Source organism: Cebus imitator, unplaced genomic scaffold (assembly GCF_001604975.1).
Source record: "Cebus imitator isolate Cc_AM_T3 unplaced genomic scaffold, Cebus_imitator-1.0 Scaffold173, whole genome shotgun sequence".
NCBI lineage: Eukaryota > Metazoa > Chordata > Mammalia > Primates > Cebidae > Cebus > Cebus imitator.
Genome location: NW_016107488.1, coordinates 2,419,355 through 2,435,248, shown reverse-complemented (window position 1 = coordinate 2,435,248; position 15,894 = coordinate 2,419,355).

The window sequence follows — 15,894 nt, the reverse complement described above, 5'->3', positions numbered from 1 at the left end:
CCTGCCTGTGATTGATGAGGATAATTGGGTACTATCCTCCCAGCAATGAGAACATTATGACATCTGATTTTACATTTTGTGCCCTTTTCATAACAAAAGAGACCGTTACAGAATCCCTTGCTGCCCTGAGCATGCTTTAAACCTGCTGGAAAACTTAACTAAATTATAGCATTTTACACCTATTTTGTGCCCTATATTATCCAAATCAATCCATGTTTCAGTTTTATTTTAAGATTTAAACTCCACTCAGATCATCAGCATTATGTCATCCCTTTCTCTCCAACTGCAAGAAGAGTGCTGACAATTTTAAATTTTTCATATAAATGGGAACATAGGAAAGAAAAAATTTATATTATGTATATACAGTATAAACTTTCTAAGCAACATATAGCGCTTTGCTAGACCCAACATCTTTAAAATCTTTATGCTACATATTATAGAGCAGAGACACATGTAAAAATAACAATTGCAGTGCACATCTATGGAGGTTTTGGGGTATCTTGTGCAGTGTTGAAGATTTTCATATGCAATATACTTAATAGCCTATTTTAGAAGTAATAACTCATAACTCATAATATTAAAAAATTACTGATATTACATGTATTTTCTCACGTAAGTCTCACAACAACCCCACAACACATAAGTCTCACAATAAGTAATATTAAAAAAAATCCAAGCTCCAGATGAAGATATGAAGGCTCAGAGAAATTGTCACCTGCCAAGCATTGCACAGTTTGCAAGTCATGGAGCCTTCAGTCTTAGCCATTATGATGTACTGCCTTCACTGCAGTTAAATCTGGGGCCCTAAAGAGTTATTTTTCAGGGACAGAACTAGACCTAATCAAATGACAAAATTGCTCTGGATGCATGACTGCTTTGTGATGGTGTACTAATATGGTTTGGCTGTGTCCTCACTCAAATCCCCATGTGTCAAGGGCAAGACCAGGTTGAGATAATTAAATCATAGGCGCAGTTTCCCCCAGGCTGTTCTCATGGTAATCAGTTAAGTCTCATGTGATCTGATGGTTTTATAAGTGGGAGTTCCCCTGTACAGACTCTCTTGCCTTTAGCCATGACTGTGAGGCTTCTCCAACCATATGGAACTGTGAGTACACTAAACCTCTTTCCTTTATACATTATCCAGTCATTAATATGTCTTTCTTAGCAGCATGAGAACACACTAGTACAGTAAATTGGTATTGATAGAGTGTGTGCTGCTGTAAAGATACCCGAAAATGTGGAAGTCACTTTGGAACTGGGTAACAGACAGTGGTTGGAACAATTTAGAGGGCTCAGAAGAAGATAGGAAAATGTGAGAAAGTTTGGAACTTCCTAGAGACTTGGAAGTTTCAGAAGACAAGATGTGGGAAAATTAGGAACCTTCTAGAGACTTGTTGAATGGCTTTGACCAAAATGCTGATAGTGATATGGACTATAAAGTCCAGGGTAACATGGTCTTAGACGGAAATGATGGAAATGAGGAACTTGTTTGGAACTGGATTAAAGGTGACTCTTGCTGTGCTTTAGCAAACGGACGGGCAGCTTTTTGCCCCTGCCCTATAGATATGTAAAACTTTCACCTTGAGAGACAGGATTAAGGGTATCTGGCAGAAGAAATTTCTAAGCAGCAAAACATTCATTCAAGAGGAAGCAGGACATAATAGTTTGGAAAATTTGCAGCCTGATGATGTAATAGAAAAGAAAAACCCAGTTTCTGGGGAGAAATTCAAGCTGGCTGCAGAAATTTGCACAAGTAACAAGGAGCCCAATGTTAATCTCAAAGACAGTTGGAAAAATGTCTCGGGGGCATGTCAGAGACCTTTGTGGCAGCCCCTCCCATCAAAGATTGAGGGGCCTAGGAGGGAGAAATGGTTTCCTGGGTTGGGTCCAGGGCCCCCTTGCTGTGTGCAGCCCTGGGAAGTGATACCCCATGTCCCGGCCACCCTAGCCATAGCTAAAAGGGGCCAAGGTAAAGCTCAGGCTGTTTCTTCAGCAGTTGCAAACCCCAAGCCTTGGCAGCGTCCATGTGGCATTGTGCCTGTCGGTGCACAGAAGTAAAGAATTAATGTTTGGGAACCTCCACCTGGCTTTCAGAGGATGTGTGGAAAAACCCGGGTGTCCAGACAGAAGTGTGCTGCAGGGCTGGAGCTCTCATGGAGAACCTCTGCTAGGGCAGTGAAGAAGGAAAATGTAGGCTCAGAGCCCCCACATAGAGTCCCCACTAGGGCACTACCTGGTGGAGCTGTAAGAAGAGGGCTACTGTACTCCAGACCACAGAAAGATAGATCTACTGACAGCTTGCACCATGCACCTAGAAAAGCTCCAGACACTCAATGCCAGTCCATGGAAGCAGCCTGGAGAGGGGCTATACCCTGGAAAACTAGAGAGGCAGAGTTGCCTGAGGCCATGGTAACATACCTCTTGCATCAACATTACCTGGATATGAGACATGGAGTCAAAGGAGATCATTCTGAACCTTAAGGTTTAATGACTATCCTATTTGATTTGGACTTGTGTGGGGCCTGTAGATCCTTTGATTTGTCCAATTACTCCCATTTGGAATGGGCGTACCCCCATTATATCTAGGAAGTAACTAATTTGCTTTTTGTTTTATAGACTCATAGGTGGAAGAGACTTGCTTTTTCTCAGGTAAGACTTTGAAATGTGGACTTTTGAGTTAATGCTGAAATGAGTTAAGACTTTGGGGGACAATGTCAGGAAGGCATAATTCATTTTGATATGTGAGGACATTAGATTTGGGAGGAGTCAAGGACAGATGATATCATTTGGTTGTGTCCCTCCCCATAAATCACACCTTGAATTATAATGATCCCCATGTGTCAAGGGCAGGGCCAGGTAAAGATAATTGAATCATGAGGCCAGTTTTCCCCATACTGTTCTAGTGGTAGTGAATAAGTCTCACAAGATCTGATAAATTGTAGTTCCCTGCACAAGCTCTCTTGCCTGCTGCTGTGTAAGACAAGACTTTGTTCCTCATTTGCCTTCAGACATGATTGTGAAGCTGTTCCATGTGGAACTGTGAGTCCACGAAACCTCTTTCCTTTATGTATTACCCAGTCTCTGGTATGTCTTCAGACTAATATAGGTACCAAGGGGGAAGTGTGGAACAATCTACCCCAACTGGGGTGAGTATCATTGACTCTGTTTGCACTTGCCTGTGTAGGGTGACAGAAAGCATGCTGAGATGTAGGTAGATATAGTACTGTTTTTAAGTTCATACAGATCATACACTTCCTTATTGCCCCGTCAGTGTAAATAGCTCCCATCAGCCCACCTGCCAGGACTACAGCAATGCCACCAGACGTTCTTGCTCCTTTCCCCACTCTTTCTGAAAGGGGATTTATTGTGATTATCTTGTCCTTCTCAAACCATCATATGTGGGATGAGTGTGAAGCAGATCCTAAGTCCCAGCAATTATTGGTTCTTCAAATCCAGAAGACCTGGAGCTGAGGAGCTGTGCCCCAGCAACTGTACTCTAGGAACCTCATTCATGGGACATAACATAGAGACCCAGATATGGAGAAGCCATGTAGAGGAGTGAGAGGGAGAGGGCTTAATATTGCAAGATTACCCATTGCAGTGAGAGACAGGACAGAGAGAAAGAGAGAGACCTACCCTCTCAGCATTTCAGCTGGGCACAGTCTCCAGCGGACCTCCCAACTAAATGCAACAGAGATAAGACCAGCAGCCAACCCCAACCAAGATTAAAAACTAGTGGGCAAATAAAATGATTATCATTTCAAGCCAATAAGTTTTAGGGTAGTTTTTATACGGCAAATGGATAACAAAAACACCAGTAAATATTAGATGGTTAATAAATGTTTGTTGTTACAACCAACAGAAATAGTGATATCAGGATACTGTTCCTCAAGACTAACTCCAGGGTAAGAAACAGACTAATAATGAATTGACAATTAAACTAGGGTAAGATGAATTTTACAATCAACCTGTTCACACAGCACTATAAAAACACCAATGAAAACCTCAGCCCAGATTAGTGAGAGCAGCAGGGCTTACAAAAGAGATGATAACTGAACAACATTCTGAAAGGAAAGTAGCAGTTTGCCAGGAAAAAAAGAAAACAAATTATTAAGAGCCTTCTTCTGTATCTCCGGCACATCTAGATTAGTCCCTGGTTCTTAAGTGTTGAACAAATGATTGAATGTGTAGGTTTGCAAGTCATCAATGTAAACATAAAATTTAAAGTGGATAAGACTATGAAAAGATAAGATGCTAAGATTGCCTGCTCTTTATAATATTTGGCTCCAGGTCTGACCTATATAAGGTCTTTAGTTAAATCAGGGCTTCTTCTTCCCTAAACAGAGAACAATTCCCTCCACTAAAGGAAATATGTTTTAATAAAATATAGAGTATAATAATTGCACATTGTGGCTAAGTGTGGTGACTCATGCCTGTAATCCCAGCAATTTATCAGACTGAGGTGGGCAGACTGCTTGAGGTCAGGGGTTCAAGGCAAGCCTGGCCAACACAGTGAAACCCCATCTCTACAAAACAAAAACAAAATAAAAAAATTAGCAAAGTATAATGGTACATGCTTGTAATCCCAGCTACTTGGGAGGTTGAGGCATGAGAATTGCTTGAGCCTGGCAGACAGAAGTTTCAGTGAGCCAAAATTGGGCCACTGCACTCCAGCCTGGGCAACAGAGCAAAACTCCATCTCAAAGAAAAAAAAAAAATATATATATATATGTATACACACACACACACACACACACACACACACACACACACACACACACACACACACACACACACACACACACACATATATATATATATACAATGCACTGTTAAATGCAGCTCTGTCCTCATTTGTGAAAAAAGATTCTCTGTGGAAGGAACGATGGTACTATCATGGCTAACCTTCAAGAGCTTAACAGCTAAAACAATTTCAAAATAAGAATTAAAACTATTAGCCTCAGTTACACCCTACACTTTTGTATTTCATGTTTAGAACAAATCATCAGATATAACTTTGGCCCTGATATCATCTGGCTCTGTGTCCCTACTCAAATCTCATCTTGAATTGTAATCTGAATTATAATCCCCATGTGTTGGGGGAGGGACCTCATGGGAAGTAATTGAATCATGGGGGAGGTTTCACCCGTGCTGTTCTCATGATAGTGAGCAAGTTCTCATGAGATCTGATGATTTTTAATCATCTGTCATTATAGTAAGCAAGTTCTCATGAGATCTGATGATTTTTAATCATCTGGCATTTCCCCTGGTGCCCTCATTCTTTCTCTTGCACCCTTGTTCAGAGGTGCCTTCCACCATGATTGTAGGTTTCTTGAGGTCTCCCCAGCCATGCAGAACTGTGAGTCAATTAAACCTTTTTCCTTAAGAAATTACTCAGTCTTGGGCATTTCTTTATAGCAGCATGAGAATGAACTAATACATCACCTTAAGGATGTTATCTGTTTGCAATTAGTATGGCTGTTCTTTTACTTTTATATTTTCTTCTAATCAATGCCATTATAAGTATACAAATACACTCACATACAAAAGGGAAGAAAAGAGTTAATGAGTTTCAAACTAATGTAAAAAGCATTGGTTTCTGGGATTATCATCATTTATGTGCTATTTTATTATCTGTTCAATAGCTAGAGATTTGGGACATTTTTAAAAGGGATATATTCAAAATAAGATAAAGAAATATGTTATACTCTAGTAATCAATTAATCCATTCCTAACTTTATAGGACAAAATTAATTGCTTCTGTAAATTACTGACTATAAGAAGGAGGTCATTGAGATAGTATTCCATGTTTGTTGAACAAATTTTAAAAAGAAAAAAGAAAGATTATTTTGCTGGAAGACCAGGAAAGAGAAAGCTTCACTGAGATATGAAAATTAAAGAAAATGAGAGTGGTGAGTCAGCGATACTAAGACCAGGCTGGTTAGTGTAGACAACGACATTATTATTATTAGAAGAGGTCGGCAATGTGGTCATTGGAATAAGAAGTTGTGAGTAATAACAGTCTTAACAAGACTGATTTACAAAGAAGATGAAGGCCTGAGGTCTGTGGAGAAGAATGGCTGCAGTCTTTGAAGGACCCTTTAGACTTTACAGATGAGAGGCTCAGAGAAGTATTATCAAGGGAAAAATAAGAGGAAATTATCCTTAATATCTTCTTCAAAAACTCTCTGTTGAGATTAGTTATCTCCTCCTCCCCTGGGCAGCACTGAGTGATGGTTTCCACATAACCAAAAGTTACTCTAATGGAGATCTTTCCCACATGGATGAAAATACCAGGAGTGGTAAGAGGTGTTTTCTCCACTAAACATTCCCTAGCTTGTCTTTTGTTTTGTTCAGTTTTGTTTACTTGTTTCTGTAATGCCCTAGGTCTTAGATCTAGCAGAAGAAGAGTCACCTTCTTGAGAAAGAAAAACAGTTGTCTATCCAAACAGCAGACATCGTACTGCCTTTATCGTGTGTCTCTCAACACCAACTGCTGGTCCTTAGAGCACTATTGTAAGTCAAAGGGATAAAGTCCTGAAGATTCAACACTGAGAACACTGAGGATTAAATTCCAAGTCCCTGCTGTTTCCAAGGCTGCAAGTTAACTCTGTGGACAGCAGTTTGGCGATTTCTCAAAGAACTCAAAGCAGAATGACCATTCGACCCAGCAATCCCATTATTGACTATATACCCAAAGGAATATATATTGTTCTACCATGAAGACACTTGCACACATGTATTCACTGCAGCATTATTCTTAAGAGCAAAAATATGGCATCAACCTATACCTGTCAACAGTAGACAGGATAAATAAAGAAAATGTGGTAGTTCTAATTACTTTCTGTCTTGGGTTGCATTCTCCCAAAGCAGTGCTTAAGCTAAGGATTTAGGTGAAAGTGCTTTATTAGGAAGCTTTTTCCCATAAAAACCAATCGTAAAGGAGGGGAAGCAGGATATAAAAAGAGAAGAAGTCAAGCAAAGGTGTAATTTCACATGTAGCCCATGAAAACCTGATACCTCAGGATCAAAGGGCTCTAACTCAAAATATAAAAATACGTGTAAGTTTTAACACCCTCAACTTAAACTTTTATTGCTTGAATATAACAGCCTCTTTAACAACATAATTATAAACTTAATTATAAACTAATATTTACAAATGTCTACCACAACTATTCAAAGTACACTTCTGCTCCACAGCATTTGTAATTAAGAACATTGTTTTTACAGTGATATTATGCCACACCAACATATGTGTCTCTATTATTATTATTGCAAAACCAAATAATTTTAATATATCGTAAACAATCTCAAGCCTTAAAACATGTAAGTACAGTATAGTTTTTTTAATGAATAATTTAAGTTGTTAATGCTCTTAACCCCAAATCCATAGAATATACATTCTTCTCAGTACCAAATCACACTTATTCTAAAACTGACCACATAATTGGAAGTAAATCACTTCTCAGCAAATGCAAAAGAAGAGAAATCATAACAAACAGTCTCTCAGACCACAGTGCAATCAAATTAGAACTCAGGATTAAGAAACTAATTAAAACCGCACAACTTCATGGGAAATGAACAAGTGGCTCCTGAAAGTAGACTGGATAAATAATGAAATAATGAAGGCAGAAATAAAGATGATCTATGAAACCAATGAAGAGGAAGACACAACATACCAGAGTCTCTGGGACACATTTAAAGCAGTGTCTAGAGGGAAATTCATAGAAATAAATGCCCACATGAGAAGTAAAGAAAGGTCTAAAATTGACACGCTTTCATCACAATTGAAAGAGCTAGAGGTGCAAGATCAAAAAAACTCAAAAGCTAGCAGAAGACAAGAAATAACTAAGATCAGAGCAAATCTGAAGGAGATAGAGGCACAAAAAATCCTTCAATAAATCAGCAAATCCAGGAGGTGGTTTTTTAAAAAGATCAACACAATAGATAGACCCCTAGCCAGACTAATAAAAAAGGAAAGAGAGAAGAATCAAATAGATGAAATAAAAAATGATAAAGGGGACATCACTACCGAGTCCACAGAAATAAAAAATACCATTAGAGATTACTACAAACAACTCTATGCACACAAACCAGTAAACCTGGAAGAAATGGGTAAATTCCTGGACACTTGTACTCTCCCAAGATTAAACCAGGAAGAAGTAAAATCCTTGAGTAGACCAATAACAATGGCTGACGTTGAGGCAGCAATTAATAACCTACCAACTAAAAAAAGCCCAGGTCCTGACAGGTTTACAGCCGAATTCTACCAGACGTACAAAGAGGATCTGGTACCATTCCTTCTGAAACTATTCAAACAATACAAAAAGAGGGAATCCTCCCCAACACATTTTATGAGACCAACATCAGCCTAACACCAAACCGGGCAGAGACGCAAGTAAAAAAGAAAACTTCAGGCCAATATCCATGATGAACATCAACACAAACATCTTCAATAAAATACTGGCAAACAGAATGCAATAGCAAATCAGAAAGGCTATTTATCATGATCAAGTAGGCTTCATCCCAGGGACGCAAGGCTGGTTCAACATACACAAGTCTGTAAACATAATCCATCAATTAAACAGAACCAAAGACAAAAACCACATGGTTATCTCAATAGATGCAGAGAAGGCCTTTGACAAAATTCAACAGCCCTTTATGCTAAAAACCCTCAATAAACTAGGTATCAATGGAATGTGTTTCAAAATAATAAAAGCTATGTACGACAAACCCACAGCCATATCATACTGAACAGGCAAAAACTGGAAGCATTCCCTTTGAAATCTGGCACAAGATAAGGATGCCCTCTCTCACCACTCCTATTCAATATAGTATTGGAAGTTCTATCAAAAGCAATCAGGCAAGATAAAGAAATAAAAGTTATTCAATTAGGAAAAGAGTAAGCCAAATTGTCTCTATTTACAGATGACATGATTGTATATTTAGACGACCCCATCATCTCAGCCCCAAATCTCCTGAAACTGATAAGCAACTTAAGCAAAGTCTCAGGATACAAAATCAATGTGCAGAAATCACAAGCATTTCTATACACCAATAACAGACAAACAGAGAGCCAAATCAGAAGCGAATTCATATTCAGAATTGCTACAAAGAGAATAAAATACCTAGAAATACAACTAACAAAGATGTTAAGGACCTCTTCAAGGAGAACTATAAACCACTACTCAGTGAAATAAGAGAGGTTACAAACAGATGGAAAAACATCCCATGCTCGTGGTTGGGAAGAATCAATATTGTGAAAATGGCCATACTGCCCAAAGTGATTTATAGATTCTGTCCCCATCAAGCTACTAATGACCTTCGCAGGACTGGAAAAAAAACACTTCAAACTTCATATAGAACCAAAAGAGAGCCTGCATAGCAAAAACAATTCTAAGCTAAAAGAACAAAGCCAGAAGCATGACACTGCCTGACTTCAAAGCATACTACAAGGCCACAGTAGTCAAAACAGCATGGTAGTGGTACCAAAACAGAGACATAGACCAATGGAACAGAACAGAGGCCTCAGAAGCAACACCACATATCTACAATCATCTGATCTTTGACAAACTTGAGAAAAACAAGCAATGGGGAAAGGATTCCCTTTAATAAATGGTGCTGGGAAAACTGGCTAGCCATGTACAGAAAGCAGAAACTGGATCCCTTCCTGACACCTTACACTAAAATTAACTCCAGATGGATTAAAGACTTAAACACAAGACCTAATACCATAAAAACCCTAGAAGAAAACCTAGGCAAAACGTTTCAGGACATAGGCATAGGCAAGGACTTCATGGCTAAAACACCAAGAGGAATGGCAACAGAAGCCAAGATAGACAAATGGGATCTAATTAAACTCCAGAACTTCTGTATAGCAAAGGAAACAATCATTAGAGTGAACTGGCAACCAACAGAATCGGAAAAATATTTTTGCAATCTACCCATCTGACAAAGGGCTAATATCCAGAATCTACAAGGAACTAAAACAGATTTACAAGAAAAAAACAAACAAACCCATTCAAAAGTGGGCAAAGGATATGAACAGACACTTTTCAAAAGAAGACATATATGAGGCCAACAAACATGTGTAAAAAATCTCATCATCACTGGTCATTAGAGAAACACAAATCAAAACCACATTGGGATACCATCTCACACCAGTTAGAATGGTGATCATTAAAAAATCTGGAGATAACAGATGCTAGAGAGGATGTGGAGAAATTGGAACACTTTCACACTGTTGGTGGGAGTGTAAATTAGTTCAACCATTGTGGAAGACAGTGTAGCAATTCCTCAGAATTCCTAGAAATAGAAATACCACTTGACCCAGCAATCCTATTATTTGGTATATACCCAAAGAATTATAAATTGTTCTATTATAAAAACACATTCACACACACATTTATTGCAATCCTGTGTACAATGGCAAAGACCTGTAACCAACCCAAATGTCCACCATTGATAAACTGGATAAAGAAAATGTGGCATATATACACCATGGAAAACTATGCAGCCATAATAAACGATTAGTTCATGTCCTTCATAGGGACATGGATAAATCTGGAAACCATCATTCTCAGCAATCTGACACAAGAACAGAATACTAAACACAGTATGTTATCACTCATAGATGGATGTTGAACAATTAGAACACGTGGACACAGGGAGGGGAGCATCACACACTGCGGTCAGTATGGGGGTGCTAGGTGAGGGGCAGCATGGGTGGGGAGGGATAATGAGGGGAAAAGTACCATATATATGTGATGGGGTGATGAAGGCAGCAAACCACCTTGCCGTGTATGTACCTATGCAACTATTCTGCATGATCTGCACATGTACCTCAGAACCTAAAGTACAATAATAAAAAAAAATGAAATCTCTGCTAATGGTGGTGGAAAGCACATGTTCGAAATAAGTAATTTATTAAACTTACTTTTAAATGTAAAAAAAAAAGAAAAAGAAACAAAAAAGAAATGCCACAGCACCATCCAACACTTCAGTGTACACTTCCTACAAGAGGATATTCTTACAACCATAACATAATTATTCAAACAAGAAATTAACGTTGATATATCAATACTGTGTAGTCCTCAGATCCTTTCAAATTTTATCAATTGTCTTCTCTATGGAAAAGATAATTCATTTATGACTATTTTTCTCAATGATTTTTCATATCTGTTTAGTCTCCTTCAGTCTGGGACAGGCCTCAGATTTTGCTTGACTTTCATTACTTTGAAATGTTTTAGGAGATCAGGCAGGTTATTCATAGGATGTCCTCCCTAGTTTTTCTTCTTTTTATTTCAAGTTTTATTTTACATGTAGGAGGTACATTTGTAGGTTTGTTACGTGAGAATATGATGTTGAGGTTTTTAGTACTGATCCTGTCACACAGGTAGTGAGTGTAGTACCTAGATGGTAGGTTTTTCACCTGTCCTCACTTCCCTCTACCCTCTAGTAGTCCACAGTGTTTATTGTTTTCATATTTATGTCCATTAGTGCTCAGTGTTTAGCTCCCACTTATAAATGAAAGCATATGGTATTTGATTTCCTGTTCCTGCATTAATTCATTGAGGATAATGGTCTCCAGCTCCATCCATGTTGCTGCAAAGGAAATGGTTTCCTTTTTCATGGCTGCATTGCATTCTATGGCATATTTTCTTTATCCAGTTAATCATTGATTTGCATCTGGTTGATTCCATGTCTTTGCTGTGTGCATAGTACAGCAATAAACATATGAGTGCATGTGCCCTTTTGGTAGAATGATTTATTTTCCTTTGGGTAGACCCAGTAATGGGATTGCTGGGTCAAATGATAATTATATTTTAAGTTATTTCAGAAATTTGCAGGTTACCTTCCACAGTGGCTGGACTCATTTACACTACCACCAAGAGTGTATAAGCATTCCCATATTTTTGCAGCCTCACCAACATCTGTTGTTTCTGACTTTTTAAATAATATCCATTCTGACTGGTGGTATCTCATTGTGGATTTTATTTACATTTCTCTGGTGATTTGTGATGCTGAGCACTTTTTCATGTTTGATGGCCACTCATCTGTCTTCCTCTGAGATGTGTCCATCATGTTCTTTGCCCATTTTTAGTGGGGTTATTTGGTTTTTGCTTGTTGATTTAAGTCCCCTGTTTCTTAATTTAATCTCCTCTACCCCAAATGCAGGACCTACAGTTTTCTCTTTTTCAGTTTTTTTTTAACCAAATACTGAAGAAGTTTCTAACTAGTTTCTCTAGATCCAGTCTGACCTTACTGATCCTCTTGAACACTGCCAGTGTTTATGTTCTAAAATACAAATCTGTCTCCATCCTTCTGTCCTGATTTAAGGCATTAGATAGTTCACTGTCGTCCTAAAAAATTCAAAATAAAGAAGTTCTAATTAGTATTCAAAGCACTTTATAATCATGCCATTATTGACCCCACTCAATTCTCCTTCTGCAAGTTTTCTGCACACATTTTATGCTGGGTATGTTTTGTTTACCTCGCCAGATCCATTTTCATCCCTCCATCCTGCTCTGTGCAGTGGGACCACATTAATGAGCTTCCAAGCATGCTCAGCCCCAGGAAATCAGAGTGAGGGCGAGGAGTAGCCTCCTGGGATTTAATGTCTTGTATTTCTCTCTGCAAAGCCTCCTGGACTCTGCCTTCAGTTTACTGCTTATCTCAAGCCAACATTCTCTACCAGGCTTTCTCCTTATGGGATCTGACAATTACTCCCTCACTTACCCTTTTGGGTATAAAAACAGCTTCTCCAATGTTATTTGCATAGACCACTGTCTTATCTTGTGTTTTCCTTGTATACTTTTATTAATCCTAACTATGGGAAAAAAAGAAAGCCTTCTAAAATTATCCTAATTTCTGTGTGACATCTGTATTCTGTTGGAGCCCTAACTGGCCAATACACACATTTCAATAGCTTCATGCTAACCCAAAATCAGGTTAACTTTTCCCTTTTATATGCCGTTATGCCTGTACATTGCTATTTCACCTGCCCTTTTCTTCTCCTTCTAGCCACAATTATAACAATTTCCTCTTCTATGGATCCTTCCCCGAGCCTTTTTAAAATTCAGCAATCTGTACGTCTACCATGAATTCTCAGTACATTGTCTATTTTGCAAGGAGGGCAACTGTGTCTAGTTTTTCTTTGTACCTCCAGCACTCTGCACGAGCAAGAGAGCAATACATTTTTTTTTCACATAAACGAATTGATGTATGATGCAGTAAAGCAGGAAGTGTGGTTTTTCTGATTAGACTAAAAGAAGCATTTCCAGAAAGCAGTGCAATGAGTTCTGTAAATACACAAATGTAAAACAAGAGATTAAAGAAATAAAGAAGTAACAGCAACAGCATAGCAGTAGCTGCTACTCTTCATACAGCATATAAGGAAACAAATAATCAGGCTAAGAAACCACTACTTAATATTCAGAGCAAAATTGGCAACTCTGAACAAACACATCAACAACCGCCCTGCACCCCCAGTGCCACCTCTATGAGTCCCTGGCCAACAATGCCAATGGATAAACATCCCTCTCTTGCTAAACCCAGAGACAATTTCAAATATCATTAAACACAGAAATACAAGAATCAGTATAAATTTGTCAACTTTGGTATGAAGTTGGCATTCCATGGTATAGAGACACTCCTATTATAGAAGAAGGATTTGGGGAACAATGAAGAAGTTGAGTTTTACTAAGTAACATAATATTACAAAATGATGTGTGTCCAGAAATGAATCCACCTTTGCACAACAATGAATGAATATTTTACGTGATGATTTCTTAACTTAAACAACTGTTATAGTTATCATTTATATTTCCCCAGATCACCCCATTCTAGACTGTAAGTATCTCATCCCCCCCAAAAAAAGACAATATAATCTATAGTTATAGTTGCTGTTAATTTTGACCATTGTTTGATTTTGGTTTCAAAGGCTGGATTACCATTATAAAACACTACAATAGATCCTAATGTGAGCAATTTTAACTACCTTTCATTACACAATATCATCTAAAGAGAAGGACATCATTCTGCTCCAGTCATGGGAGTTGAATCAGCAAAAACATTCAAGAGGAATAGTATTATTGATTTAAGAGAGTTTTCTTTTGTTGTTTGGAATACACTTTTTGAATATTTCAACCTGAAATATAATTTGAGAGTGGCTAGTCATTCTAGTGAACTGGTCTACTTCATGTTTGCTTTTGTTTATCTGCACGTTTGTTTTACTAAGAGATTAAAATGTATCCTGGTCAAGACTGATATGTAAAATAAAGAGTGTTCAGGTCAATACCTAGGTAATGAAATACTCTATACAACAAACCCCCATGTCACAAATTTACCTATGTAACAAACCTGCGCATATACTGCTGAACTTAAAAGTTAAAAAAAAAAAAATACAAAGAGACAGGGGCTTGGGAAATACAAATATAAGAAAGATTTTGCTCTTGTTTCCCAGGAGCTTACAACCCATGAGGAAAAGCATATATTTTTTAAAATAATAAAGCCATAACTTAAAATCAAGGGCAGAGGTTAACAGCTTGTTTCTGGAAAGGGAGCAGGAAAACTCTTCCTACAAACCTGAGGGAAAGATAATTGGTAAAGCTATAGACCTGTTTTTAGGATGAAGAGAGGAGACTCAGGACAATGCATTTCAGGCTTTTATTTTCTTACTAACTAGTAAGTGAAGTTGCCTACTGCTCTTAGAAGTGGGCTATTATTTCAGGGTCAGTAGATAAAGTGTTCAATGGTTATTGAGAGGGACATAATAGAAAAGAGATTTTTCATTGTACCAATCACTAAAAGTTGTCTGTCAATAAATATAAAATAAAGACAGCTGATTTTTTCCCTAACATATATTGCAAGAATATTCTCTAATGATCGTCTTTCAGATCAGATATTTGGTAGGCCAAGCAGTTTCTATTAGAAATTCTGTGTAGACAGTTTTGTTTATTAAATATACATTAGATGATATGATTTTTCTCCCTTTAGAGTCTAGACTTAAGGCACTGTAGACTGGAACTTTTAAATATATGGAAACTAGCTATGTTTATTTTATGAGTTAGAAAGTCTCATAACTCTCAAGGCCCATATCCAATTTGTATCTCTAAAATGGCTTTTTATAAACCAGAATAAACATATCTCTCTTTTGAAAACCATAAGCTGTTTATCCAGACCAAACAAAGGTATTTGAACACATTAAGTTAGTATGGTTTTACAGTATATAGCTGGGCTATGCATATAGAGCATGCATTTGTCAATTTTTAACAACGGAAAGAATTATATACTCCATTTTAGCCCCTCCATTTTGTCTACTTCTTTTCATAAGAATTTTTACTGGAAATCAGAATAGAAATCTGTAGAAATAGTATTTTTCCAGTATAAAACCAAACATAGAGCATCTGGAGTTTATCCGGAGCTTGGAAGGAGGTGCTGTTGTCAAAGGAACAGTACTCAGAACTCCTTTGCATTTGGTTTACATAGTGTCAAGTGAAATCGTAAAGAATGTGAGAGGTACACACATTCCATACAGATCATTTTTATTTAGTTATAACTGTTTGAATACAGAATTTTCTTAGTTTGTAGAATATTCAATTAGTATACAAAATAAAATTGGCCTAAATGCCCATCAATTTTAAAATGGTTAAACATGCTGGTACTGATCCAAGATGGCCGTTTAGGAACAGCTCAGGATTGCAGCTCCCAGTGAAAGCGCAGAGGGTGAGTGGACGCCACGTTGTTATTGCCCACAGACTAGGAAACTCCCGGGCAGAGGTGCTCCACGGTCGCCAGCGCGGCTGTTTCGGCCAGCGCGGCTGTGCCGGCGCCGCTGCTTTGCCCCGCGCCGCTGCTTTGTCGGCGCCCCGGAGCCGCGGTTCTCCGTACAAA